The following is a 24,322-nucleotide window of genomic DNA, read 5'->3' on the forward strand; positions in this document are numbered from 1 at the left end:
CTCAAAGCCGAACTTTCCATCTAAACGTCGGAGTTGAAAACGCAGAATAAAAATATTGACCTGAAGAGACTAAGGGTTAGATACTCGCTATTGACTGTCGGAAAACATTAAAAGCAGAAGCGCGGAAACATTATAGTTACTTGAAAAGTCACGTGACAAGAATCGCTATTTGGTCGAGCGAATCTGTGTTCGTGACAGACGAACCTAACCGTACGAAATGTGACTTCAACTTTCCGATTGCTACAAAATATAGACATTAACGTTTGTTTGCGTACAGGTTAAACAGAGGCTGTTGTCACTGAACACATGGTAATTTGATCAATAAAAACAGATGTGTTATGTATATGATTTAACTATAGTGATTTTATTGAGACTACATACATTTGTATATATTTCTATACGTGTATGACCTCACAGGTCACACAATGTTGAGTGTCTTCTTGAATCTTAATGTCTCATACTTACATCGAGCGGGTTAATGGTAGGCTCTGTGAAGCATGGAACACTTTTGCCTTTTGTTCGTAAATATGGCCATGTTTGTTGGCGTATCAAGTCCAAAGTTCACCTATAGGTTGTATTTAGAATAAATAAAGTGCTTTGTTTTTGTCGTGAGGCGGTGTATCACAAAGCTGACCTCGGTCAATAACTGTTGTGTCCAATACTTATTATTACGTTAAAAACCGGGTTTCGATAGCCTTGGTGGGCACATCACAAACAGCCCACTGTGTAGCTTTCTGTTTCTCGTGTATGCTTGCGGACAGTCGTTTTGATAAAGAAGTACTCCCAAAACACGTGTAGCTAGTACTCCAGATAGAGAAGCCGACCAAAAACAGGTCTGAATATGTGTACACATCTAAACAGCAAATAACACTTAAATATATCTTAAATATTTAATACCTACAAGTTATTCGAGGTCATAGTGTTAATGACCTTCAGTCACTTAACTAACGTATTGTGCGACCTCAACCAGAAAGTCATTTGGGTTGTAAACTAGTATTCTACCGTTTGTAATTTTTATATAAAAACCAGCATTTCAACAGCTGAAAGGTGTTGACAGAAACCTGTTCATTCGAGTTGAAAACTAGCTTGTTAACAAAACTTCTCATAGTGACATTAAGTAATTAATATTACCTGGTTCCGGAATGACAAGTTTCAAACCCGGAACTGAAGTTTGGACAATCAATGTTAATGGTTGTCCCACGTTTTTATAATCTGAATGGTAGTTTCTTGCTCTGTTTCTTTATAAACTTAGACTTTGAATCTTGGAAGATATCACTACACGACCTTTACAATTTCACGAAAGTTCTACAAGTTAGAAGACTTAATAAGACATAGCTACAGCTAAGCCTTAGTTTTTCATAGGATGTATAGTTAAAAAATTATTTTTTTTTATATATTTGAAAACACTAATGTGTTTAACACACATTGCAAGATTGTCGAAATACACAAACATTTAATATAGAACTTAGAGCATTATATGTGTATTTGATATAATGTAGCTAACTATTGGACGTTTTTAAAATTAGAAACTGTCTTTGGAGTTTCTAATAGAAGGTCGTTAGCTCGTGATAACGAGAAACCCACTTGAAGTAAAAATGTATCACAGGACGGCTGGTATGGGTATTAACACTTTTACTGATGAACAGAGAACAATGTCTCCATCTTCTCAGGTCATCATCAGGTTAACCTGAAGAAGATCGTCAGCTGTCTTAAGGGTTTCCAATATCAGGCCGTGAGTTGTCTTTGGAGATTCTAATATAAGGTCCTCAGCTGTCTTTGAAGTTTGTAATGCATAGTCCTCAGCTATGTCCTGGTGAACTGGGTAATTCAGTAACTGAAGAAAATACTAATTAATTAATAATATAGTATTAAAACAGCATTACGTTACTTAGATTTATAGTTATTTAAATTAAATTCATAAAACTTACATTTGATTAATTTAATCCAGCTCACAACGAAACGGTCGCTCAATGAACAATAGCGAGTAGCGTCATTGTCAGTACTATTATACAATAACATTTTAACCAGTACTATCATATAATAACATCTTAACTAGTACTATCATATAATAACATCTTAACCAGTACTATCATATAATAACATCTTAACCAGTACTATCATACAATAACATCTTAACCAGTACTATCATATAATAACATCTTAACCAGTACTATCATATAATAACATCTTAACCAGTACTATCATACAATAACATCTTAACCAGTACTATCATATAATAACATCTTAACCAGTACTATCATACAATAACATCTTAACCAGTACTATCATACAATAACATCTTAACCAGTACTATCATATAATAACATCTTAACCAGTACTATCATACAATAACATCTTAACCAGTACTATCATATAATAACATCTTAACCAGTACTATCATACAATAACATCTTAACCAGTACTATCATATAATAACATCTTAACCAGTACTATCATACAATAACATCTTAACCAGTACTATCATATAATAACATCTTAACCAGTACTATCATACAATAACATCTTAACCAGTACTATCATACAATAACATCTTAACCAGTACTATCATACAATAACATCTTAACCAGTACTATCATACAATAACATCTTAACCAATACTATCATACAATAACGCTTTAACCAGTACTATCATATAATAACATCTTAACCAGTACTATCATATAATAACATCTTAACCAGTACTATCATATAATAACATCTTAACCAGTACTATCATACAATAACATCTTAACCAGTACTATCATATAATAACATCTTAACCAGTACTATCATACAATAACATCTTAACCAGTACTATCATATAATAACATCTTAACCAGTACTATCATACAATAACATCTTAACCAGTACTATCATACAATAACATCTTAACCAGTACTATCATACAATAACATCTTAACCAGTACTATCATACAATAACATCTTAACCAGTACTATCATATAATAACGCCTTAATCAGTATTATCATACAATAACATCTTAACCAGTACTATCATATAATAACATCTTAACTAGTACTATCATATAATAACATCTTAACCAGTACTATCATATAATAACATCTTAACCAGTACTATCATACAATAACATCTTAACCAGTACTATCATACAATAACATCTTAACCAGTACTATCATACAATAACATCTTAACCAGTACTATCATATAATAACATCTTAACCAGTACTATCATACAATAACATCTTAACCAGTACTATCATACAATAACATCTTAACCAGTACTATCATACAATAACATCTTAACCAGTACTATCATACAATAACATCTTAACCAGTACTATCATACAATAACATCTTAACCAGTACTATCATACAATAACATCTTAACCAGTACTATCATATAATAACGCCTTAATCAGTATTATCATACAATAACATCTTAACCAGTACTATCATATAATAACATCTTAACTAGTACTATCATATAATAACATCTTAACCAGTACTATCATATAATAACATCTTAACCAGTACTATCATATAATAACGCCTTAATCAGTATTATCATACAATAACATCTTAACCAGTACTATCATATAATAACGGCTTAATCAGTATTATCATACAATAACATCTTAACCAGTACTATCATATAATAACATCTTAACCAGTGCTATCATATAATAACATCTTAACCAGTACTATCATATAATAACGCCTTAACCAGTACTATCATATAATAACGCCTTAATCAGTATTATCATACAATAACATCTTAACCAGTACTATCATACAATAACGTCCTAACCAGTACTATCATACAATAACGTCTTAACCAGTACTATCATATAATAACATCTTAACCAGTACTATCATACAATAACGTCTTAACCAGTACTATCATACAATAACGTCTTAACCAGTACTATCATATAATAACATCTTAACCAGTACTATCATACAATAACGTCTTAACCAGTGCTATCATACAATAACGCCTTAACCAGTATTGTCATATAATAACGCCTTAACCAGTATTGTCATATAATAACGCCTTAACCAGTACTATCATACAATAACATCTTAACCAATACTATCATACAATAACGCCTTAACCAGTACTATCATATAATAACATCTTAACCAGTACTATCATATAATAACATCTTAACCAGTACTATCATATAATAACATCTTAACCAATACTATCATACAATAACGCTTTAACCAGTACTATCATATAATAACATCTTAACCAGTACTATCATATAATAACATCTTAACCAGTACTATCATATAATAACATCTTAACCAATAATATCATACAATAACGCCTTAACCAGTACTATCATACAATAACGCCTTAACCAGTATTGTCATATAATAACGCCTTAACCAGTATTGTCTTATAATAACGCCTTAACCAGTACTATCATACAATAACGCCTTAACCAGTATTGTCATATAATAACGCCTTAACCAGTATTATCATACAATAAAGCCTCAACCAGTATTATCAGTCTTTCGTGTTCCAGCCGGTCTGAAGAATCGTGGTGTTGGACAAAGACTTCGTTGATACTAAATACACCAGATACAGAGTATATGACATGTTATTTTACAACTGTTTGTTAACCTGACTCATAAGTTATTATTAATAAAGTAAAGTTAGGAAGTCTGATTGTATGAAATAATTACAGCAGAAGTTTTCTGTCCCTGAATCACCGTAATATGAAACGATCTAAATCGTTTCGGTGTTTCTGTTCTCAGACTGAACTTCCTTTATTACGAGACACAATGTTCACATTCAAAAGTAAAATTATTATACGCTGGCGTGTTTGGACATTTCCTTCAATGAACTCACGAAACCGTAACTTTATTTGACCTTTAACCTTCAGAATTTCCTGACTGTAGTCCTGTTACTGCTCCCATTGTTTAGATCCGTAGTTTAAAATAACAATAATTTTTTGTTTTTTTTTCCAAGCGATTAAGTTTGGTCGGTTCTGTAGGGTACTAGAATATCAGGCTTTGTGTTTACCCCTGTTTCGCCCAATTACGTTTCGCTTCATTCTTTTTTTCTTCTTCTCTGTAGATTGTACTTAATAACGCATGGAAAGGGACAACACCTTGACCTTTACGTGGTTTTATTTGACCCATTACAAAAACCTCTCCCATCTGATCTTCTTGTCGCTACTTCCCTTAATTATGTGTGATCTTTAGAATTGTCTTCATGGTCATGATCTCTTGTGCATTGTGTGCATCTCTTGTCGTTCCGTTCATTAGCCGATGGGCACTCTTATAACACCATTTATTCACTGTTAGTATTGGCTTCACCACCACCGGAGTAAAGTTCTAGTTATGGTTGTATTGTTAAGTCTTCATGATATATTTACTCACATATTTTCTGTTCTTATCTGCCCGGGGGAGATTTACGAGTATCTTTTTATTCACGACAGAAGATTAGTAGTTGTTTTGTGTGTGTGTGTGTGTGTGTGTGTCGACAGTCGTCTAATAGGTTTCTCGTCCAATCCACACATGAGAGAACACGTGCAATTTTAAACTAGTAATGCCTGCATTTCCCGACTATTATCTTTGTCTTCATGAAATTCCACGTTTCATCGAAATGATCGTTTGTCACAATAAGACATTTAATAGATGAATTGTTATCTCAATACGTTGTTTAATATTTGTTGGATAGCAAGTGATTGTTCCATGAACTAAGTTTTGTTCCTCTCCTGCCCTCCAGTGGCACAGCGGCATGTCTGATACCCGCGATGGGCAGAGTACGGATAGCCCATTGTGTAGTTTTGGGCTTAATAACAAGCAAGGAAGGTCGTCATCCTCCCATTATTTCGTCTTCCAAAAGTTATGACTTCCGGTGAGACATCAATTTATGTACGTTTTGATAATTAAAAAATAATTGCTGAAATGAATTAATTATTCCAACGTTGTTCTGGAATATATCAGTGGTATATTTTAAGGATATAATGCTATCACTTACCCTTCATAGCCCTGAGCTGTATTGTAACTACTTATAGTTGTTGTTATTTCTTCATTTTAAGAACGTATTAAAGGTGTAAAATCAAGGACTGCTCTAAAGGAACCATCACCTAATAACTCAGGGTAATCCGTTTAAATACGAATAAAATATTTTGTTCATATATTCACGCAAAGTTAAAAAGAAGCGATACATACTGGCCCCCCATACTTTTTAACTTACAGATAGACTAGATGAGATATATCTATTACTGACAGCCCTTGGGCTACTCTGATGAAATAGTAGGATTTTACAGTCACTTCTATAACACATCCCAAAGTATGGAACGACAGGACGTAAATCACAGAGCATCTGATTCACAATCCAGCAAGTTAGTCACTTGGCCACACCCGGTCCGAAGGAAATGATGTATTTTATGGGATGTATGTAATGAAACGGACACACCTGCAAGTCTTGCGGTCAGCGTTCCATCAAACAAAACAGAACAACATAACAGTACTATAGATAGTGTGATACAAATCACTGACACACGTTGTTGACCGCGCTTTAAACAGTTAACTTTCATTAGCTATTGTTTAGGAACTCTGCAGTGAAATGTAGCCACCTTGACCTCTGTTTCACCTATCTGGATGATATTTTGTTTCGCATAACAATGTTTTCCAAAGCGGAACCGTAAAGCTTTTTCTGGGAGGGAGCCACCAAAATGGGACGAAAACACAGATCTTAAATTAACTTTAATTCTAAATAAACAAAAAAATTATGTTGAATTATGTAAATGATAGAGAATGTCGAAAGTTACTGGTTGGAAGACCTCAAACGTTTTTATTCACATAAAGGTAGCCCCATACATATAAAGTCTGTAAACCACTGTTGTGTAAGACATGCGATACAAGATAGTTCATGAAACTTGTTTGTTTGTAAATCAAACACGTGTTTTCAACATTAGGCTTTGCGTTCCACATTAACTTCAATAACATTTAATCTAAAATAGAAAATGTTCATACTAGTCTCGCAAAAAAAAACAACAAATATCTGGTGCACTAGGCTTAGCTTTCTACATTAATATTAACACGTTGGCTCCAAAACCACCCACTCGTGCCACGTGATAAGCTTCAACTACGACCCACACGACCCTCCGGTGAATCGTGCTCTATTTTCTTTTTAAATGACCACTTAAGGGGATATCAGGACATTTTCTTTTCTAAATCAACCTATTTTTTTATATTTTAATAAACTGATAGTTGTATGTAATATATAAAAACAGACTAAGGAAATAATGTACGATCTAATCCACAGAGCAGGGCTACCTTCACATTCATCACTGTATGTACTATGTAATACATAGAGCATGGCTACCTTCACATTCATCACAGTACGTACGATCTAACACAGAGCAGAGCTATCTTCACATTCATCACAGTATATACTATCTAATACATAGAGCAGAGCTACCTTCACATTCATCACAGTATATACTATCTAATACATAGAGCAGAGCTACCTTCACATTCATCACAGTATATACTATCTAATACACAGAGCATGGCTACCTTCACATTCATCACAGTATATACTATCTAATACATAGAGCAGGGCAACCTTCACATTCATCACACTATGTACTATCTAATACATAGAGCATGGCTACCTTCACATTCATCACAGTATGTACTATGCAATACATAGAGCAGAGCTACCTTCACATTCATCACAGTATATACTATGCAATACATAGAGCAGGACTACCTTCACATTCATCACAGTATATACTATCTAATACATAGAGCAGGACTACCTTCACATTCATCACACTATGTACGATCTAATACGTAGAAGAGGGCTACCTTCACATTCATCACAGTATGTACTGTTTGAGTTACATGGATGGATCCATCAAAGAGAAGCCCTCACTCTAAATGTGTATAATCTTTTCCAGCAAAAACAGTGTTGGTATAGATGTAACCATGGAGATCACATAGTCTAACACACTTTCAAACCGTATTTATGTGTCTTCCCAGGATTATGTTGATGAAACACTAGGTGACCTCACCATGGCACCATTGTTTCATCTACTGCAATGTATTGAGCTTGGTTATTAGCTCTTGTAAACTGTTTTTCAAGAATCTCAAGTAACCTTCTAATTTTTCTTAAACGATCTCTCCCAGTAGTTTATCTGCAATGAACAAGAGGTGGGAGTGCTTGACACCTATTTCTTGACATTATTTGTGACATATAAGAATTCCTGTAGAAGATATTTTTCTGCCAGTGATCTTTGTATATCTCACATGCATAATAATTCCAAGAAACTTCTGCATTTCATCACATTTAGTGTCTTTCCACATGCTTACCTTTGTGTTACCAGCTGCCTTAGTTTGGTGATAGTTTAGATTTGTTTGTTGAATTATAAGATAATAGATATTATTATTGACCATAAGGTCAGACATGTTGAAAGGTGTTACCGTAGCATTTCTAGACGATCCAAGACTTGGAGCAATAAACGGAAAAGGTTTTTGTGGATGGAACTGTTCACCGGGCTCCATCCATAAGATGGAGTGTGTTGCTGGACATTACCATTAGTTTTAGCTTCAGTTTCAGCTTCTGTATTTTTCAAAATCCTCAGATGTGAGGACTTGTTCATCTTCTGAGTCAGAAGTTTCATTGCTAAAAGGTTCATAATCAGAATCTTCATAATATTTATTTTCAATATCTGAATTATCCTCAATTTTCGAAGACTCTGATCTTGGTTTTCATTTCTAGACACATGAAAAGTATTTACTAGCACATTAGGTTGGTTTTCATTTCTAGACACATGAAAAGTATTTACTAGCACATTAGGTTGGTTTTCGTTTCTAGACACATGAAAAGTATTTACTAGCACATTAGGTTGGTTTTCATTTCTAGACACATGAAAGGTATTTACTACCACGTTAGGTTGGTTTTCGTTTCTAGACACATGAAAAGTATTTACTAGCACATTAGGTTGGTTTTCATTTCTAGACACATGAAAAGTATTTACTAGCACATTAGGTTGGTTTTCGTTTCTAGACACATGAAAGGTATTTACTAGCACATTAGGTTGGTTTTCATTTCTAGACACATGAAAGATATTTACTAGCACATTAGGTTGGTTTTCATTTCTAGACACGTGAAAAGTATTTACTAGCACATTAGGTTGGTTTTCGTTTCTAGACACATGAAAAGTATTTACTAGCACATTAGGTTGGTTTTCATTTCTAGACACATGAAAAGTATTTACTAGCACATTAGGTTGGTTTTCGTTTCTAGACACATGAAAAGTATTTACTAGCACATTAGGTTGGTTTTCATTTCTAGACACATGAAAGGTATTTACTAGCACATTAGGTTGGTTTTCGTTTCTAGACACATGAAAAGTATTTACTAGCACATTAGGTTGGTTTTCATTTCTAGACACATGAAAAGTATTTACTAGCACATTAGGTTGGTTTTCGTTTCTAGACACATGAAAGGTATTTACTAGCACATTAGGTTGGTTTTCATTTCTAGACACATGAAAGATATTTACTAGCACATTAGGTTGGTTTTCATTTCTAGACACGTGAAAAGTATTTACTAGCACATTAGGTTGGTTTTCGTTTCTAGACACATGAAAAGTATTTACTAGCACATTAGGTTGGTTTTCATTTCTAGACACATGAAAAGTATTTACTAGCACATTAGGTTGGTTTTCGTTTCTAGACACATGAAAAGTATTTACTAGCACATTAGGTTGGTTTTCATTTCTAGACACATGAAAAGTATTTACTAGCACATTAGGTTGGTTTTCGTTTCTAGACACATGAAAAGTATTTACTAGCACATTAGGTTGGTTTTCATTTCTAGACACATGAAAGGTATTTACTACCACGTTAGGTTGGTTTTCGTTTCTAGACACATGAAAAGTATTTACTAGCACATTAGGTTGGTTTTCATTTCTAGACACATGAAAAGTATTTACTTGCACATTAGGTTGGTTTTCGTTTCTAGACACATGAAAGGTATTTACTAGCACATTAGGTTGGTTTTCATTTCTAGACACATGAAAGATATTTACTAGCACATTAGGTTGGTTTTCATTTCTAGACACGTGAAAAGTATTTACTAGCACATTAGGTTGGTTTTCGTTTCTAGACACATGAAAAGTATTTACTAGCACATTAGGTTGGTTTTCATTTCTAGACACATGAAAAGTATTTACTAGCACATTAGGTTGGTTTCGTTTCTAGACACATGAAAAGTATTTACTAGCACATTAGGTTGGTTTTCATTTCTAGACACATGAAAGGTATTTACTAGCACATTAGGTTGGTTTTCGTTTCTAGACACATGAAAAGTATTTACTAGCACATTAGGTTGGTTTTCATTTCTAGACACATGAAAAGTATTTACTAGCACATTAGGTTGGTTTTCGTTTCTAGACACATGAAAGGTATTTACTAGCACATTAGGTTGGTTTTCATTTCTAGACACATGAAAGATATTTACTAGCACATTAGGTTGGTTTTCATTTCTAGACACGTGAAAAGTATTTACTAGCACATTAGGTTGGTTTTCGTTTCTAGACACATGAAAAGTATTTACTAGCACATTAGGTTGGTTTTCATTTCTAGACACATGAAAAGTATTTACTAGCACATTAGGTTGGTTTTCGTTTCTAGACACATGAAAAGTATTTACTAGCACATTAGGTTGGTTTTCGTTTCTAGACACATGAAAAGTATTTACTAGCACATTAGGTTGGTTGGTACTCATATTTCAACACACACACAAAAAATATTAAAAACGTTTGAAAAAGAGCCCAGCATAACCAGGTGGTTAAGGCACTGAGAGTCGCGGGTTCGAATCCTCCATCATACCAAACATGCTCGCTCTTTCATCCATGGGGATGTTATAAAGTACGGTCAATCCCACTATTTGTTGGTAAAAGAATAGCCCAACAGTTGGCGGTTGGTGGTAATGACTAGGTGTCTTCCCTCTAGTCTTACACTGCAAAATTAAGGACGGCTAGCTTTGTGCGAAATTCAAAGCAAACCAAATCAAACTGAAAAACATAAAAAATAATTATTACACATAAACAATAAATATTATACATAAACAATAATTATTACACATAAACAATAAATATTATACATAAACAATAAATATTACACTTAAACAATAATTATTACATATAAACAATAATTATTATACATAATTATACATAAACAATAATTATTACACATAAATAATAATTATTATACATAAACAATAATTGTTATACATGAACAATAAATATTACATATGAACAATAATTATTATGTATAAACAATAATTATTATACATAGATTTATATGCCAAACATTTTATACTTCTGAACTAGCACCACCCATGGGTTGGTCGCCTGGGACAGTAAGACTAAATATTGTCTTAGGTCCAAAGTGACCCGCTCGTGGCTCGTGGGTCATAAATGATCTTGACAACGTTTTGACATGGTATAAAAAGTTTATACTCTTCCTAAATACGTAATTATAAAATGACTAGTGGGACCCTGGAAAGCATAGACATAATAGACTGGGAGCCAACGTGTTAATAATGTAATAACATTTAATCTAAAATAGCTTTCGTATTAGTCTGCTGACAACCTGAGTACTAGGCTTACAAAAACCTTAACAACATAAAAAGTTTTCATAATAACACTGAATTAAACAAATTGTTTTCCATCTAGTAAACTTCTGTTTTCCTACTGGCACCATTTTTCAAAATTTGAAATACATATTTAATTTACTTTCTAGTCTACATTGAATCTCTCGAGGTTGTGTTACTCTGTTGCTTATGTGAAAAAGGCTTAAATCCTTATTTTTTGTACAATAAATTCCTAGCACCAATTTCTTGTTTGACTATTTAACATTCAGAATGCTTCTCTGTAACCTCTCTTTTTCAGCTTTGGGTCACACTCTGGGTTTGTTCATAGATATTACCTTTCCGGCCTCTGAGGGCAGCTACAGCACGTTTTGAGCAGGTATACAAAATATGTCCTCAGACACTACAAAATCTATTTTTATATTCCTTCACCACGTTTTTACGTGTTGATACACAAAGTGTGCATTAACTTTGTTTGTTTTTATGTTGATGAGCGTTTAAACACTTTACTTACACTCATGTCACACTTGCACTGAAAATCTCGCTTACAGAGAGATGAGATGTGAACTCCAAAAGGGTTCAGGTTAAAGTTCAAAGTCATATCCATGCCCGCAGAAAAGTTATTTTTTTCTTTCTCTTGTTACAAAAGACTGGTAAAGAGTTTGTGTCGCATGATCTATACGATCTCTCCATGTGTTTTCATTACTTTATGACGCATGATCTATACGATATCTCCATGTGTTTTCATTACTTTGTGACGCATGATCTATACGATATCTCCATGTGTTTTCATTACTTTGTGACGCATGATCTATACGATATCTCCATGTGTTCTCATTACTTTGTGACGCATGATCTATACGATCTCTCCATGTGTTTTCATTACTTTGTGACGCATGATTTATACGATCTCTTCAAGTGTTTTCATTATTTTGTGACTCATGATCTATACGATCTCTCCATGTGTTTTCATTACTTTGTGACTCATGATCTATACGATTTCTCCATGTGTTTTTATTACTTTGTGACGCATGATCTATACTATCTCTCCATGTGTTTTCATTACTTTGTGACTCATGATCTATACGATCTCTCCATGTGTTTTCATTACTTTGTGACTCATGATCTATACGATTTCTCCATGTGTTTTTATTACTTTGTGACGCATGATCTATACTATCTCTCCATGTGTTTTCATTACTTTGTGACGCATGATCTATACGATCACTTCATGTGTTTTATTACTTTGTGACGCATGATCTATACGATATCTCCATGTGTTTTCATTACTTTGTGACGCATCATCTATACGATATCTCTAGGTGTTTTCATTACTTTGTGACGCATGATCTATACGATCTCTCCATGTGTTTTTATTACTTTGTGACGCATGATCTATACGACCTCTTCATTTGTTTTCATCACTTTGTGACGCATCATCTATACGATATCTCCATGTGTTTTCGTTACTTTGTGACGCATGATCTATACGATATCTCCATGTGTTTTCATTACTTTGTGACGCATGATCTATACGATCTCTTCATGTGTTTTCATTACTTTGTGACGCATGATCTATACGATCTCTTCATGTGTTTTCATTACTTTGTGACGCATGATCTATACGATATCTCCATGTGTTTTCATTACTTTGTGACGCATGATCTATACGATCTCTCCATGTGTTTTCATTACTTTGTGACGCATGATCTATACGATATCTCCATGTGTTTTCATTACTTTGTGACGTATGATCTATACGATATCTCCATGTGTTTTCCTTACTTCGTGACGCATGATCTATACGATATCTCCATGTGTTTTAATTACTTTGTGACGCATGATCTATACGATCTCTTCATGTGTTTTCAATACTTTGTGACGCATGATCTATACGATATCTCCATGTGTTCTCATTACTTTGTGACGCATGATCTATACGATCTCTCCATGTGTTTTCATTACTTTGTGACGCATGATTTATACGATCTCTTCAAGTGTTTTCATTATTTTGTGACTCATGATCTATACGATCTCTCCATGTGTTTTCATTACTTTGTGACTCATGATCTATACGATTTCTCCATGTGTTTTTATTACTTTGTGACGCATGATCTATACTATCTCTCCATGTGTTTTCATTACTTTGTGACGCATGATCTATACGATCACTTCATGTGTTTTATTACATTGTGACGCATGATCTATACGATATCTCCATGTGTTTTCATTACTTTGTGACGCATGATCTATACGACCTCTTCATTTGTTTTCATCACTTTGTGACGCATCATCTATACGATATCTCCATGTGTTTTCCTTACTTCGTGACGCATGATCTATACGATATCTCCATGTGTTTTAATTACTTTGTGACGCATGATCTATACGATCTCTTCATGTGTTTTCATTACTTTGTGACGCATGATCTATACGATATCTCCATGTGTTTTCATTACTTTGTGACGCATTATCTATACGATATCTCCATGTGTTTTCATTACTTTGTGACGCATGATCTATACGATCTCTTCATGTGTTTTCATTACTTTGTGACGCATGATCTATACGATATCTCCATGTGTTTTCATTACTTTGTGACGCATGATCTATACGATCTCTCCATGTGTTTTCATTACTTTGTGACGCATGATCTATAGGATATCTCTATGTGTTTTCATTACTTTGTGACGCATGATCTATACGATATCTTCATGTGTTTTCATTACTTTGTGACGCATGATCTATACGATCTCTTCATGTGTTTTCATTACTTTGTGACGCATAATCTTTACGATATCTCCATGTGTTTTCATTACTTTGTGACGCATGATCTATACGATATCTCCATGTGTTTTCATTACTTTGTGACGCAAGATCTATACGATATCTCCATGTGTTTTCATTACTTTGTGACGCATGATCTACACGATTTCTTCATGTGTTTTCATTACTTTGTGACGCATGATCTATACGATTTCTTCACGTGTTTTCATTACTTTGTGACGCATGATCTATACGATATCTCCATGTGTTTTCATTACTTTGTGACGCATGATCTATACGATATCTCCATGTGTTTTCATTACTTTGTGACGCATGATCTATACGATATCTCCATGTGTTTTCATTACTTTGTGACGCATGATCTATACGCTCTCTCCATTTGTTTTCATTACTTTGTGACGCATGATCTATACGATCTCTTCATGTGTTTTCAATAATTTCTGACGCATGATCTATACGATCTCTTCATATGTTTTCATTACTTTGTGACGCATGATCTATACGATCTCTTCATGTGTTTTCATTACTTTGTGACGCATGATCTATACGATCTCTTCATGTGTTTTCATTACTTTGTGACGCATCATCTATAGGATATCTCCATGTGTTTTCATTACTTTGTGACGCATGATCTATACGATATCTTACATGTGTTTTCATTACTTTGTGACGCATGATCTATACGATATCTCCATGTGTTTTTATTACTTTGTGACGCATAATCTATACGATATCTCCATGTGTTTTCATTACTTTGTGACGCATGATCTATACGATATCTCCATGTGTTTTCATTACTTTGTGACGCATGATCTATACGATCTCTCCATGTGTTTTCATTACTTTGTGACGCATGATCTATACGATCTCTCCATGTGTTTTCATTACTTTGTGACGCATGATCTATAGGATCTCTCCATGTGTTTTCATTACTTTGTGACGCATGATCTATACGATATCTCCATGTGTTTTCATTACTTTGTGACGCATGATCTATACGATATCTCCATGTGTTTTCATTACTTTGTGACTCATGATCTATACGATTTCTCCATGTGTTTTCATTATTTTGTGACTCATGATCTATACGATCTCTCCATGTGTTTTCATTACTTTGTGACTCATTATCTATACGATCTCTCCATGTGTTTTCATTACTTTGTGACTCATGATCTTTACGATCTCTCCATGTGTTTTCATTACTTTGTTACTCATGATATATACGATTTCTCCATATGTTTTCAATACTTTGTGTCGCATGATCTATACGATCTCTTCATGTGTTTTCAATACTTTCTGACGCATGATCTATAAGATATCTCCATGTGTTTTCATTACTTTGTGACGCATGATCTATACGATATCTCCATGTGTTTTCAATACTTTGTGTCGCATGATCTATACGATATCTCCATGTGTTTTCATTACTTTGTGACGCATGATCTATACGATATCTCCATGTGTTTTCATTACTTTGTGACGCATGATCTATACGATCTCTTCATGTGTTTTCAATACTTTGTGACGCATGATCTATACTATCTCTCCATGTGTTTTCATTACTTTGTGACGCATGATCTATACGATATCTCCATGTGTTTTCATTACTTTGTAGCACATGATCTATACGATATCTCCATGTGTTTTCATTACTTTATGACGCATGATCTATAGTTATATCTCCATGTGTTTTCATTACTTTGTGACGCATGATCTATACGATATCTCCATGTGTTTTCATTACTTTGTGACGCATGATCTATACGATCTCTTCATGTGTTTTCATTACTTTGTGACGCATGATCTATACGATATCTCCATGTGTTTTCATTACTTTGTGACGCATGATCTATACGATATCTCCATGTGTTTTCATTACTTTGTGACGCATGATCTAAACGATCTCTTCATATGTTTTCATTACTTTGTGACGCATGATCTATACGATATCTCCATGTGTTTTCATTATTTGTCACGCATGATCTATACGCTCTCTCCATGTGTTTTCATTACTTTGTGACGCATGATCTATACGATATCTCCATGTGTTTTCATTACTTTGTGATGCATGATCTAAACGATCTCTTCATATGTTTTCATTACTTTGTGACGCATGATCTATACGATCTCTTCATATGTTTTCATTACTTTGTGACGCATGATCTATACGATATCTCCATGTGTTTTCATTACTTTGTGACGCATGATCTATACGCTCTCTCCATGTGTTTTCATTACTTTGTGACGCATGATCTATACGATATCTCCATGTGTTTTCATTACTTTGTGACGCATGATCTAAACGATCTCTTCATATGTTTTCATTACTTTGTGACGCATGATCTATACGATATCTCCATGTGTTTTCATTACTTTGTGACGCATGATCTATACGCTCTCTCCATGTGTTTTCATTACTTTTTGACGCATGATCTATACGATATCTCCATGTGTTTTCATTACTTTGTGACGCATGATCTATACGATATCTCCATGTGTTTTCATTACTTTGTGACGCATGATCTAAACGATCTCTTCATATGTTTTCATTACTTTGTGACGCATGATCTATACGATATCTCCATGTGTTTTCATTACTTTGTGACGCATGATCTATACGCTCTCTCCATGTGTTTTCATTACTTTGTGACGCATGATCTATACGATATCTCCATGTGTTTTCATTACTTTGTGACGCATGATCTATACGATATCTTCATGTGTTTTCAATACTTTGTGACGCATGATCTATACTATCTCTCCATGTGTTTTCATTACTTTGTGACGCATGATCTATACGATATCTTCATGTGTTTTCATTACTTTGTGACGCATGATCTATACGCTCTCTCCATGTGTTTTCATTACTTTGTGACGCATGATCTATACGATATCTCCATGTGTTTTCATTACTTTGTGACGCATGATCTATACGATCTCTTCATATGTTTTCATTACTTTGTGACGCATGATCTATACGATCTCTTCATGTGTTTTCATTACTTTGTGACGCATGATCTATACGATCTCTTCATGTGTTTTCATTACTTTGTGACGCATGATCTATACGATATATCATGTGTTTTCATTACTTTGTGACGCATGATCTATACGATATCTCCATGTGTTTTCATTACTTTGTGACGCATGATCTATATGATCTCTCCATGTGTTTTCATTACTTTGTGACGCATGATCTATACGATATCTCCATGTGTTTTCATTATTTTGTGACTCATGATCTATACGATCTCTCCATGTGTTTTAATTACTTTGTGACTCATGATCTATACGATCTCTCCATGTGTTTTCCTTACTTTGTGACTCATTATCTATACGATCTCTTTATGTGTTTTCATTACTTTGTGACTCATGATCTATACGATCTCTCCATGTGTTTTCATTACTTTGTGACGCATGATCTATACGATCTCATCATATGTTTTCATTACTTTGTGACGCATGATCTATACGCTCTCTCCATGTGTTTTCATTACTTTGTGACGCATGATCTATACGCTCTCTCCATGTGTTTTCATTACTTTGTGACGCATGATCTATACGATCTCTTCATCTGTTTTCATTACTTTGTGACGCATGATCTATACGATCTCTTCATGTGTTTTCATTACTTTGTGACGCATGATCTATACGATATCTCCATGTGTTTTCATTACTTTGTGACGCATGATCTATACGATCTCTTCATGTGTTTTCATTACTTTGTGACGCATGATCTATACGATCTCTTCATGTGTTTTCATTACTTTGTGACGCATGATCTATACGATATCTCCATGTGTTTTCATTACTTTGTGACGCATGATCTATACGATATCTCCATGTGTTTTCATTACTTTGTGACGCATGATCTATACGATCTCTTCATGTGTTTTCATTACTTTGTGACGCATGATCTATACGATATCTCCATGTGTTTTCATTACTTTGTGACGCATGATCTATACGATCTCTCCATGTGTTTTCATTACTTTGTGACGCATGATCTATACGATATCTCCATGTGTTTTCATTACTTTGTGACGCATGATCTATACGCTCTCTCCATGTGTTTTCATTACTTTGTGACGCATGATCTATACGATATCTCCATGTGTTTTCATTACTTTGTGACGCATGATCTAAACGATCTCTTCATATGTTTTCATTACTTTGTGACGCATGATCTATACGATATCTCCATGTGTTTTCATTACTTTGTGACGCATGATCTATACGCTCTCTCCATGTGTTTTCATTACTTTGTGACGCATGATCTATACGATATCTCCATGTGTTTTCATTACTTTGTGACGCATGATCTATACGATCTCTTCATATGTTTTCATTACTTTGTGACGCATGATCTATACGATATCTCCATGTGTTTTCATTACTTTGTGACGCATGATCTATACGATATCTCCATGTGTTTTCATTACTTTGTGACGCAAGATCTATACGATATCTCCATGTGTTTTCATTACTTTGTGACGCATGATCTATACGATATCTCCATGTGTTTTCATTACTTTGTGACGCATGATCTATACGATTTCTTCATGTGTTTTCATTACTATGTGACGCATGATCTATACGATATCTCCATGTGTTTTCATTACTTTGTGACGCATGATCTATACGATATCTCCATGTGTTTTCATTACTTCGTGACGCATTATCTATACGATATCTCCATGTGTTTTCATTACTTTGTGACGCATGATCTATACGATCTCTTCATGTGTTTTCATTACTTTGTGACGCATGATCTATACGATCTCTTCATGTGTTTTCATTACTTTGTGACGCATGATCTATAGGATATCTCTATGTGTTTTCATTACTTTGTGACGCATGATCTATACGATATCTTCATGTGTTTTCATTACTTTGTGACGCATGATCTATACGATCTCTTCATGTGTTTTCATTACTTTGTGACGCATAATCTATACGATATCTCCATGTGTTTTCATTACTTTGTGACGCATGATCTATACGATATCTCCATGTGTTTTCATTACTTTGTGACGCAAGATCTATACGATATCTCCATGTGTTTTCATTACTTTGTGACGCATGATCTACACGATTTCTTCATGTGTTTTCATTACTTTGTGACGCATGATCTATACGATTTCTTCATGTGTTTTCATTACTTTGTGACGCATGATCTATACGATATCTCCATGTGTTTTCATTACTTTGTGACGCATGATCTATACGATATCTCCATGTGTTTTCATTACTTTGTGACGCATGATCTATACGATATCTCCATGTGTTTTCATTACTTTGTGACGCATGATCTATACGCTCTCTCCATTTGTTTTCATTACTTTGTGACGCATGATCTATACGATCTCTTCATGTGTTTTCAATAATTTGTGACGCATGATCTATACGATCTCTTCATATGTTTTCATTACTTTGTGACGCATGATCTATACGATCTCTTCATGTGTTTTCATTACTTTGTGACGCATGATCTATACGATCTCTTCATGTGTTTTCATTACTTTGTGACGCATGATCTATAGGATATCTCCATGTGTTTTCATTACTTTGTGACGCATGATCTATACGATATCTTACATGTGTTTTCATTACTTTGTGACGCATGATCTATACGATATCTCCATGTGTTTTTATTACTTTGTGACGCATAATCTATACGATATCTCCATGTGTTTTCATTACTTTGTGACGCATGATCTATACGATATCTCCATGTGTTTTCATTACTTTGTGACGCATGATCTATACGATCTCTCCATGTGTTTTCATTACTTTGTGACGCATGATCTATACGATCTCTCCATGTGTTTTCATTACTTTGTGACGCATGATCTATAGGATCTCTCCATGTGTTTTCATTACTTTGTGACGCATGATCTATACGATATCTCCATGTGTTTTCATTACTTTGTGACGCATGATCTATACGATATCTCCATGTGTTTTCATTACTTTGTGACTCATGATCTATACGATTTCTCCATGTGTTTTCATTATTTTGTGACTCATGATCTATACGATCTCTCCATGTGTTTTCATTACTTTGTGACTCATTATCTATACGATCTCTCCATGTGTTTTCATTACTTTGTGACTCATGATCTTTACGATCTCTCCATGTGTTTTCATTACTTTGTGACTCATGATATATACGATTTCTCCATATGTTTTCAATACTTTGTGTCGCATGATCTATACGATCTCTTCATGTGTTTTCAATACTTTGTGACGCATGATCTATAAGATATCTCCATGTGTTTTCATTACTTTGTGACGCATGATCTATACGATATCTCCATGTGTTTTCAATACTTTGTGTCGCATGATCTATACGATATCTCCATGTGTTTTCATTACTTTGTGACGCATGATCTATACGATATCTCCATGTGTTTTCATTACTTTGTGACGCATGATCTATACGATCTCTTCATGTGTTTTCAATACTTTGTGACGCATGATCTATACTATCTCTCCATGTGTTTTCATTACTTTGTGACGCATGATCTATACGATATCTCCATGTGTTTTCATTACTTTGTAGCACATGATCTATACGATATCTCCATGTGTTTTCATTACTTTATGACGCATGATCTATAGTTATATCTCCATGTGTTTTCATTACTTTGTGACGCATGATCTATACGATATCTCCATGTGTTTTCATTACTTTGTGACGCATGATCTATACGATCTCTTCATGTGTTTTCATTACTTTGTGACGCATGATCTATACGATATCTCCATGTGTTTTCATTACTTTGTGACGCATGATCTATACGATATCTCCATGTGTTTTCATTACTTTGTGACGCATGATCTAAACGATCTCTTCATATGTTTTCATTACTTTGTGACGCATGATCTATACGATATCTCCATGTGTTTTCATTATTTGTCACGCATGATCTATACGCTCTCTCCATGTGTTTTCATTACTTTGTGACGCATGATCTATACGATATCTCCATGTGTTTTCATTACTTTGTGACGCATGATCTATACGATCTCTTCATGTGTTTTCATTACTTTGTGACGCATGATCTATACGATCTCTTCATATGTTTTCATTACTTTGTGACGCATGATCTATACGATATCTCCATGTGTTTTCATTACTTTGTGACGCATGATCTATACGCTCTCTCCATGTGTTTTCATTACTTTGTGACGCATGATCTATACGATATCTCCATGTGTTTTCATTACTTTGTGACGCATGATCTAAACGATCTCTTCATATGTTTTCATTACTTTGTGACGCATGATCTATACGATATCTCCATGTGTTTTCATTACTTTGTGACGCATGATCTATACGATATCTCCATGTGTTTTCATTACTTTGTGACGCATGATCTATACGATATCTCCATGTGTTTTCATTACTTTGTGACGCATGATCTATACGATATCTCCATGTGTTTTCATTACTTTGTGACGCATGATCTATACGATTTCTTCATGTGTTTTCATTACTTTGTGACGCATGATCTATACGATATCTCCATGTGTTTTCATTACTTTGTGACGCATGATCTATACGATATCTCCATGTGTTTTCATTACTTTGTGACGCATGATCTATACGATATCTCCATGTGTTTTCATTACTTTGTGACGCATGATCTATACGATCTCTTCATGTGTTTTCATTACTTTGTGACGCATGATCTATACGATCTCTTCATGTGTTTTCATTACTTTGTGACGCATGATCTATAGGATATCTCTATGTGTTTTCATTACTTTGTGACGCATGATCTATACGATATCTTCATGTGTTTTCATTACTTTGTGACGCATGATCTATACGATCTCTTCATGTGTTTTCATTACTTTGTGACGCATGATCTATACGATATCTCCATGTGTTTTCATTACTTTGTGACGCATGATCTATACGATATCTCCATGTGTTTTCATTACTTTGTGACGCATGATCTATACGATATCTCCATGTGTTTTCATTACTTTGTGACGCATGATCTATACGATTTCTTCATGTGTTTTCATTACTTTGTGACGCATGATCTATACGATTTCTTCACGTGTTTTCATTACTTTGTGACGCATGATCTATACGATCTCTTCATGTGTTTTCAATAATTTGTGACGCATGATCTATACGATCTCTTCATATGTTTTCATTACTTTGTGACGCATGATCTATACGATCTCTTCATGTGTTTTCATTACTTTGTGACGCATGATCTATACGATCTCTTCATGTGTTTTCATTACTTTGTGACGCATGATCTATAGGATATCTCCATGTGTTTTCATTACTTTGTGACGCATGATCTATACGATATCTTACATGTGTTTTCATTACTTTGTGACGCATGATCTATACGATATCTCCATGTGTTTTTATTACTTTGTGACGCATAATCTATACGATATCTCCATGTGTTTTCATTACTTTGTGACGCATGATCTATACGATATCTCCATGTGTTTTCATTACTTTGTGACGCATGATCTATACGATCTCTCCATGTGTTTTCATTACTTTGTGACGCATGATCTATACGATATCTCCATGTGTTTTCATTACTTTGTGACGCATGATCTATACGATCTCTTCATGTGTTTTCAATACTTTGTGACGCATGATCTATACTATCTCTCTATGTGTTTTCATTACTTTGTGACGCATGATCTATACGATATCTCCATGTGTTTTCATTACTTTGTGACGCATGATCTATACGCTTTCTCCATGTGTTTTCATTACTTTGTGACGCATGATCTATACGATATCTCCATGTGTTTTCATTACTTTGTGACGCATGATCTATACGATATCTCCATGTGTTTTCATTACTTTGTGACGCATGATCTATACGATATCTCCATGTGTTTTCATTACTTTGTGACGCATGATCTATACGATATCTCCATGTGTTTTCATTACTTTGTGACGCATGATCTATACGATTTCTTCATGTGTTTTCATTACTTTGTGACGCATGATCTATACGATATCTCCATGTGTTTTCATTACTTTGTGACGCATGATCTATACGATATCTCCATGTGTTTTCATTACTTTGTGACGCATGATCTATACGATATCTCCATGTGTTTTCATTACTTTGTGACGCATGATCTACACGATTTCTTCATGTGTTTTCATTACTTTGTGACGCATGATCTATACGATTTCTTCACGTGTTTTCATTACTATGTGACGCATGATCTATACGATATCTCCATGTGTTTTCATTACTTTGTGACGCATGATCTATACGATATCTCCATGTGTTTTCATTACTTTGTGACGCATGATCTATACGATATCTCCATGTGTTTTCATTACTTTGTGACGCATGATCTATACGATCTCTCCATGTGTTTTCATTACTTTGTGACGCATGATCTATACGATCTCTTCATGTGTTTTCATTACTTTGTGACGCATGATCTATACGATCTCTTCATGTGTTTTCATTACTTTGTGACGCATGATCTATACGATCTCTTCATGTGTTTTCATTACTTTGTGACGCATGATCTATACGATATCTCCATGTGTTTTCATTACTTTGTGACGCATGATCTATACGATATCTCCATGTGTTTTCATTACTTTATGACGCATGATCTATACGATATCTCCATGTGTTTTCATTACTTTGTGACGCATGATCTATACGATATCTCCATGTGTTTTCATTACTTTGTGACGCATGATCTATACGATATCTCCATGTGTTTTCATTACTTTGTGACGCATGATCTATACGATCTCTCCATGTGTTTTCATTACTTTGTGACGCATGATCTATACGATCTCTCCATGTGTTTTCATTACTTTGTGACGCATGATCTATACGATCTCTCCATGTGTTTTCATTACTTTGTGACGCATGATCTATACGATATCTCCATG

Source organism: Tachypleus tridentatus, chromosome 2 (assembly GCF_004210375.1).
Source record: "Tachypleus tridentatus isolate NWPU-2018 chromosome 2, ASM421037v1, whole genome shotgun sequence".
NCBI lineage: Eukaryota > Metazoa > Arthropoda > Merostomata > Xiphosura > Limulidae > Tachypleus > Tachypleus tridentatus.